The following is an 8,992-nucleotide window of genomic DNA, read 5'->3' as shown; positions in this document are numbered from 1 at the left end:
CATAATCCCCGTTAACTACCTGTTCCAGTGATCAGTTGCTAAGTAACGAATCAACGCAAAATATAATGGTTTAAAACAACAACTGTTGCTCTATTATCCTATTAAGATTGTGAAGAGTTAGGCTCGGGAGCCTCGGAAAACCTACGTCATCAGGCCACGTCACGTCTGTGGAATTTCCCCAGACGCTCTGAAGCTTGCACACCTGTCCTACGAGACCAGGCCCCAGCGAGGCCATCATGAATGACCCACTGACCTGTGCATCTGTGAGGAGCCTGGCCAGTTCACACCACAGGCAGATAAGCCTTCACATGGCAAACACCACTGGTGCCCTAGCACCCCCACACCAAGTTAAATATGCCTGAATATTAAAGTTCATGTCTCCCTAAAGAACCAAAATTCTGGAAGATTCCAGAAAAGACTCCTCCTGGGGTCATAAAGAATAGCAGCCAATGGTCACCGAAGCTTCCTAGGGCAGTCAGAGCACTGGGCATGTATTACCTAATTTATGTCTTCAACAACCCCATGAAGTGAACATCATTAGTTGTCCACCTTTTTGAGTGTGGAAACTGAGGCACAGAGAGATAAGTAAATTGCTTCATTCTGATAAACTCACCCAGGAAATGAGTGATGGGGTGGGATTTGAATTCAGACCAAACAAAGTGAAATAAGGACTCATTGAACATTCAGTTAATCTGAGCAAGTTGTCTATCAGAGTTGTTGAGGGTCAACCACAGAGAATAGGGAAGATATGTAAAGAAAATAGTTGAAATAGAAAAAAACGTTTCCCCTGCAGCGGCAGACTTGAGTCGTATGTGATGAGATATAAAACTTTGGAAGTCTACTCATGTGGTCTAGGAAGATGCTGGAGCAATTTATAGACTGTGATGAAGTCAAAGGCATTTATGCTTTTCTTTGATGTTGCAGTGAAGAGATTCATGATAATGTAATGGTGGATGAGTAGGTAATCTGGTTGGTAGGCGATGTCAGATGACCCTGTCTGCCTCTTGGACCTCTTCTCCTTACCTTCCACATTGGCCTCATTGGCTACCATGAAACATGCCAAATCCTTTCCTGCCTCAGGGCCTTTGCACTTACTATCCCATCTCTAAAACTCTCCTCCCTAGACTTTCACTGGGCTGGATCCTTCTTGTCATTCAACAGTTAGTTTAAATGCCACCTCTTTAGTGAGTCCATCACTGAGCGCCCCTGAAGCCCTTTCACTGTCATCCTCCTACCTGATCCCAGACCCCAGTTCCCTAGCACCTTCTGTGTTTCCTTCAAATCACTTGTCATGGGTTATAATTATCTATCTTATTCACCTGTTTATTTTTCTGCAATCACATTTTCCCACCTTGCAATGCAATTCCATGAGGACCGAGGGACAGAGACCTCATCTGTTTGGGCCGGTGCTATGACTCCAGCCTCTAGAACCATGCCTGGCACTGAAGTGGTTATTAATTAATGAAAGGATGAATGTACACATGGATGGAATTCCTTGGCAATTTACCCTTGTTCTGAGAGTGCATTTCAGGGCTGGGAAAGGGGGCTAGGACACTGTTTAAAGGAGTGGAAAAAAAGAGAAGTTGGTCTTCTGATGAGCAGTCAGAATGGAACTATCTTATTAGATTTAGGGAAACAGTCATCACATGATCTGCTATGATTTGCCTGGAGGGTCAGGTCCCCAAGCCTGTTCCCCCCTGCTCACCTCACTGCTAGTTCATCTCTGGGCTCCACGCTTACCCCAAGGGAAAGGCCCTGCTTCAAGGGTGCGATGGCTGAAACTGCCTCAGGGTGATCAGAGTTGATGGAGAAAGCCATCATTACAAGAGGGTTTACCTGCAGCAGCCACGGGGGTCTGGCGGTGACAGTCAGTGTGAGCTCTGGCCCTGGAAGATAGGGACACGGGCGTTCAGAGAGTAGTTTTCTTTCTTAAAAAAGTTGTATTTCGGGGCACCTGGGTGGCTCAGTGGGTTAAAGCCTCTGCCTTCGGCTCAGGTCATGATCTCGGGATCCTGGGATCGAGCCCGGCGTTGGGCTCTCTGATCAGCGGGGAGCCTGCTTCCCTTCCCCTCTCACTGCCTGCCTCTCTGCCTACTTGTGATCTCTGTCTGTCAAATAAATAAATAAAATCTTAAAAAAAAAAAAGTAAAAAAAAAAGCTGTATTTCACTCATGTTTGTAAATGGGTAATGCACGCTTCTCCATACATATGGTATGTTACAAAGTTAAAATGGTTCCTTTACCAGCTCTTTGTGTGTCCTTCCAGAGATATGTCTATACATAGTATATTTTACCTAAAAATATAAATGGTTGGGGCACCTGAGTGGCTCAGTTGGTTAAACATCCAACTCTTGGTTTTAGCTCAGTCATGATCTCAAGGTCTTGAGATCACACCCTACCTTGGGCTCCTCGCTCAGCATGGAGTCTGTTTAGGATTCTTTCTTTCCCTCTCCCTGTGCCCCAGCACCCACCACCCCCCACTGCCTCCAGTCACATGCATGTGCTCGCTCTTTCTCTCTCAAATAAATAAATACATTTTTAGAAATAAAGATACATAAATAAAAATATAAATGGTTAATATATAGTACACACTATTTTGCAACCTGATTCCAAAATATTAACTGTGGTCCTGAAAATCACTCCTTATCAGTGCATATGGATCTGCTTCAATATTGTTTCCAGCTACACAGAATTCCAATATTTGGATATTCATCAACCCTCTTCTGATGAACATTTGACTGTTTTTAATCTTTTAGTATTAAAAACAATGCCTTAATGAATATTCTTACACATTTGTCATCTAGAAGGACAGTGTATCTGAAGGATGAATTCCTAGAAGTTAAATTTAAAGGTTAAAAGACATGTACATTTAATATGTTGATAGAAGTTGCTGCCCCAGGTTTCATCATCTGAATTCCCTGTGTATGTTGGCTACTCTCCCCACCCTACTCTTGAAGTAATAGTGAAGTAGAGACCATGAGTTATTTCAACAGTCAGCTTTTAGAAGTATGCTAGTTATGGTTCTTTTGGTTGTAAGCAACAGAAATCAATTCCGGCTAGCTAATTTTTTTTTTTTTAAAGGAGAGATGTATTAGAAGATATTGCAGCATCACATGCAATCCATAAAGTTGTTAAACCATGAGACGTAGGGAAGCCCCCCAAATGGGACCACCCTAGAAACCTCAGCAGGTTGCCCTCAGATCCTTTCTGTCTTGGACCTGATACTGATGAAGGCTGTGTGCATCTCAGCCCAGAATTTTTATTTACCAGACAATTGGCTTGGTTAGGTCAGAAACTGTCCCCCAATTAATTAGCAATGGGATATGGATCCTGCCCCAGGGGACCAATCCCTGTGCACCCAGACATGGAGTTGAACCTGTGAACTGGGCAACTGCTACAAGAGGGGTGTGGGTCTGCAGTAAGAAAATAACAATCCTGAATCAGCTGACTCGCATTCTGTACAAAAGTGCAGTTGGTGGCTCAATGATGACAGGTGGGAGATTTCTTTAAAAGTACCGCTTGGGTTTGCCACACCTTACAGTCGTGATCCTTATGAGTTATCAAGAGTGAATGATGACTGTGGAGCCTGGATCTCCTGATCAGGAAACCTGATCAGGACCGTTGTGTTGTTTTAGTATATGTGCTGCCGAAGCGAGCACCCGTTGTGTTGTTTTAAGGTAAGAAGCAGCAGCCCTGTGTTCATTGGCCTCGGTTGTTCTAGATGAAGCGAACTGTACTGAACCACTCTACTTTCTGCAAAAGTCAAAAGCAAGTGAACCAAAAAGGAGCCCTCACTTCTGACAACAGCAGTGAGGTCAAGGCAGTATGAGAAGTCCAGAGACAAGGTCAGCCTGACCCATGGCTAGGAAAACCCTCCTGACCCCTGACTTGGCCCCAGACTTCAATGGGGCAGACAAGCAAGTTAGGGATGATGGGACGGATGGTGAACATGGCCACAGTTTTTCACCCCCTCTCCCTCCCCCACCCATGCCCTTTGCAGGTGATCTTCCCATCAACAACTGGAGTCTTTTCCCCCCATACTTGTAACTGGGCCAGTTGTGTGACTTGGTTTGTCATTAAATGTGATGGCAGCAACATCGTGGACCAGCTCAGAGCTATCCAACCCCAAGCACGTGAGACATGCAGCCAAGATTAGCAGCACTGATGACTCAACCCACTCTGACCAAAGACACGTGAGAGAATCCAGCCAAGAACAGAAGAAGCACCCAGCTAACCTGGAGATTTGTGAGTGCTAATATATGCCTACTGTTGGAAGCCATCGAGTTGGTGATGGTGTGTTATGCAGCAGTAGCTAAGCAGTACAGGAACCCGGCTGAGCCAGGCCAGGGATTGGGAGAGAACAGTTCTCATTGAGCTCACTGGTGCCATTCTTGGGCACGCGGCATCAGATGAGGGTGTGTTCTTTCCTAACACAGGGAGGAAACTCCCCCATCTGTCCATAGACACCGTGCTCTAAAGCACTGGCTCCTAGTTAATGCTCTGGAGGGTAGATTGGTCTAATAGATGGAGATAAGCCTGTAAAGTCTCTTAGACTAATTAATTCATTCTGTAGCAGATAGAAAGATTTCTTTAAATAATGGTGACAACTGAAATATGCTGAGTGAACTTCTGGGTCAGCTTCAGGGAATTGGGCAGGGTTCATATGTACACAGATTTATGGATCTTTTTTGGAAACTATGACTCCATTTCTACTAGACAGCTCTCCTGTCTTCATTGTGTATGGCTCCTGGAAGGTCACAAAGTAGACACTGAAGCTGCCAGCTGTCATCTGGGGTGTCCACATGCCTGGATGGGGCCAAAGAGCTGCTTTCCTCCTGCCAATCAGCTCTGTCCTTGTCTTCTCCTTCAATGTCAAGTTCAGAATATACAGGTACCTTGTAATCTGGTGAGAGAACAATCTTTTGAATTTGGGGAGAAGAATAGGGTTGGTTCAAACTTGGTTTGTCTAAAGGGGTTTTTGTCTTGAGAAAGCTATTTTCTAAGTCTTCCCCATAGCCTCGACACTTATACACATTCAGTGGAAAAACATAAGTATTCTTGTATTAGAAGAATTTGTCCCTGTGTATTATTATGGAAGTGGGTGTAAGACTTACCATCAGTCAACTCTTGACTTCTTTTTCTTCTATCAGAGATGACCTGTCTGTGGGACATGAACTCAGCTGTGGAGTGTAGCCCAGATTTCCTGAGTCCTTTCCAAAGCCATTAGTAGAGCCCATCAGTTCATGTGGGCTGACTAACAAGGAGAAGACTGAGGACACACAGACCCTATTGCCACCTGGGGAGCATTAGGTGCTAAAATCTGGATCCCCTGTGTTTCCTACTTTATGAAGTCTTTCTCTGTCCTACCCTTCCCTCTACCTCTCCCCCAAAGTAAATACCAACTCCTCAGTCTTCTCAAAGTAACTTATACTTCTGAGACTGCTTCCTGTTTCCCTATCCAGTTCCCTCACCAGACTATAAACTCCTGGGAGGATGAGGAATGTATTATTTATTTCACATCCGTAGTGCCAAGAGTGATGTCTGGAATATGGTCTTGGAGATTGCACGAATGTTTGTTAAATTAAGTAATACACTTAATTTCAGTTCTAATGAGGATGGTACCAAGCTGGCATCACTTCCAGAGAAACCTGCAAAGGAACAAGGTGGGACCCTGTGGTGCCCACGGAGGTGTGCCACTCAGATCCCTTTAGGAGAACCTCCTGTACAAGAGGTGACTGACAGCTCAGATGCCACCTGTTGGACCCACCATGTCATTCATGCAGAGGCCACACTTCTGCCAGCTGCCCTCAGCTAATGACTGAGCACGGCAAAGGAACAAGAGCCCATCCACTCCTGCCTGAGGTAGGATCCTTGCAAAGGGCCTCCTTCACTTGGGGACTCTCCATTTCTCCTCTTCTTCCTTTCTCCTCTCGTGGGTGTTAGACCTGCATTGCGGTCTGATGGTTCTCCTTATCTACTCTCGCTTTCTCCTCTTTTACTCTTCACTGACATTTCCCTGAATAAATCTTTTGCATGTCTGATCCCATCTTGGGGTCTGGTTCTCAGGAGTTGTATAATAACCTCTCTGTGCTTCATGCTTCCCCTGAAAATGGGGATAATAGGAGCACCTACTTTATAGTGTGTTGTCAGAATTAAAAGAGTAATGTGCATAAAGCACTTAGAATCGTGCCTGGCGGATTTTAATTGTAATGCATATGTGAGGAAAAACAAAAACAAAATAGAGGGGAAGTCAGCTGCCTTCTCAAGGAGCCTGTCAGAAAAGAAATAAAGTCCAGCAAGGAACGGGTTAGAAATCTCAGGCTCAAAGGGAATCATCTATACATGGACTGGCTCATCCTTTCAAATGGATCTAGAACTCCTGCCTAAAAGGAGGAAAAAATCTGAGTCGGGCCTCTAGGAATAAGAATATTTCCAGGTCACCTGGGTGACCTTAACTCAGTGGGTTAAGCCTCTGCCTCGGCTCAGGTCATGATCCCAGAGACTTGGGTCAAGCCCAGCATCAGGCTCTTTGCTTGGCAGGGAGCTTGCTTCCCTCTCTCTCTCTGCCTGCCTCTCTGCCTACTTGTGATCTGTCTGTCAAATAAATAAAATCTTTAAAAAAAATCACTATCAAGTGATGTTTAAAAAAAAAAAAGAATATTTCCTAAAAATTTACTGAGATCAGAATTAGGTAAATGATCTGAGGAAACAATTCATTTAAAACAATTAGAGTAACTTGCAAACTGCTCCATTATGATGAAAATGGATATCCTTCCTTCCTAACAGAAGGGTTTTTCACAGATGTATTTTGAAAGATTTAATTCTTTGAAAACCCTTTGTTCCACCTTGTTACTTGAGTAAATTTGTAGACAATCTTTTTATTCATTTCTTTCATTATTTGCTATTCATCATTATTAGTGTATTATAGAAAAGTTCCAAGAATAATTCATAGTAATTATAATTAAAAACAGTGATTAAGCCCTCAACATGTATTAAATGTGCTAATCTCAAAAAATTTCGTGTATACAATGAAGACACCAAAGTTGATGTGTGAACCAGACATTTACCCTCAGTTCAGCTGTGTATTCATATATTTAACTTCTCAATTGACATGGCAATTGGATGTTTGATGAGCATCTCAAATCTGACAGGACTAAACCTGACCTCCCTCCTCAAATCTGTTCCTCCCAATCCAGTCATTTCAGTCAATGGTATCTCCATCTAGTTGCTCTGGCCAAAGCTCCAGGAGTCCTTCCTTCCATTCAAATATTCCTTCCTCTCCCATATACAGGGTCTATGTGTGTTGCAGATGCTGGCTTCCTACGTGGTCCAGTAGTGCACCCTGACCTGCCAATGGGCACATTCCATTTATCAGGCCACAGGCCAATCAGAGTGAGTCTCAGGGATTTTATTTGGGAAAATGGGGAGGGAGATACACCTTTGGTCTCCTACTGAATGTGAAAGAGAAGGTCTGGATAGTCTTAACTATGGTAAACAGCCCTTCTTCAATTGGGAGAAGAGCAAGCCTTGGTATAAAACCATTAGACATCATAGACAAGAGAGCATGGGAGCAGGAAAAAAAGTGGCTCTTGAAGAGGTCATGAAGTTGTTGGATCAACAAAATCTCAAGCTTCCCCACCTCTGGGCTTTCTAGTCATGGGAAACAATATATTCCTTGTTGTAAGGCAGTTTGAATTAGAGCTTTCGGTTCATGTGGAAGCATCTTGATTAATACAGATCAATGTTCTCAAAACACATCTTCATATGTTGATCTACTTGCATATACTTTGGTGAAACACGGAATGAAAACATTTTCACATCTCTGTGGTTTTGCCCGTGTTTTTCCCTCTTCCAGCCATGTCCTCTTGGCAAATCTCCACCCAGCTCTCAAGACCTAGCACGGATTGGTGCTCAGTGATTGGATATGGCCTAATTTTAAATACTTGATTCTAGTGAAGTCATTCATTCTTTCCATCAGTGAGATGGTCATTGAGAAAATATTTATTCTGTCTCCTACTACTTGCCAGGCATTTGCCAGCCACATAGAACACATAAACGCCTTAAAGAGAGACATGCAGACTAGTAAATAAGCAACTCTGATCCAGAGAAAGAAGTTCTGAGATGGAGGAAGTTCTGGGTGCAGCAGTAATGCGGTGGGGGGCCTCTCATCCAGTCTTAGGGAGTGTGGAAATGGAGGTGAAGAAAGACTTCCTAGAAGAAATGCTGTCTACACACAAATTTAAGAATCAGGAGGAGTTCAAGCAGAAGGCAAAAAGACAAGAGAAAGAACATCCCAGGGTGTGGAAGAATTTGTGCAAATGTCTAGCCACATCTGAGATCAGGGCCCTGTTGGGGGAAGTGCGAGTGTATAGATTTCTAGAAGGAATGTGGTAGAGATGGTGCTAGAGTCTTCAGTTCAAAACTGGACAGGAGGACCTCACAAGGCTTACTGAGGGATATGGGTTCTTTCTTGGAGACCATTAGGAGGATCTTTGATTTGTGCTTTAGAAAGATTAAAAAGGCTACAGAAAGGAGAGGAGTTTGAGGGGACCCTGCTGGGAGCAGGGAGACTGGTCAGGAAGCATTGGATCTGCCCCATCCTTGTCTCCTTATGTGTCATCTTTCCTGAGGTGTCTGATTAGGAGCAGACACAGAACGTAAAGATGATGGGAAAGTGGCCAAGTTTGATACTTGCCATGTGTACACCCTGGGATGTGGGTCATCTTGGATCTGGAAGTCTGTCTTGACTGATCTGGATGACAACAATAATATTAACAATGGGCATGACATCAGTGCCAAGGAAACAATTTTCTCAAGCTCCAACATCCACATAATATGTAGCAAACTTCAACCATCATTTGTGGTTCTTCAGACCAACTCCAAATTTCGGATTTTATTTTATTATTTTTTTAAGATTTTATTTATTTATTTGACAGTAAGATAGAGATCACAAGTAGGCAGAGCAGCAGGCAGAGGGAGAGGGAGAAACAGGC

This window comes from Enhydra lutris, unplaced genomic scaffold (genome assembly GCF_002288905.1).
Source record: "Enhydra lutris kenyoni isolate GAN:26980312 unplaced genomic scaffold, ASM228890v2 scaffoldscaffold12, whole genome shotgun sequence".
Lineage (NCBI taxonomy): Eukaryota > Metazoa > Chordata > Mammalia > Carnivora > Mustelidae > Enhydra > Enhydra lutris.
This window is presented reverse-complemented; position numbering follows the sequence as displayed.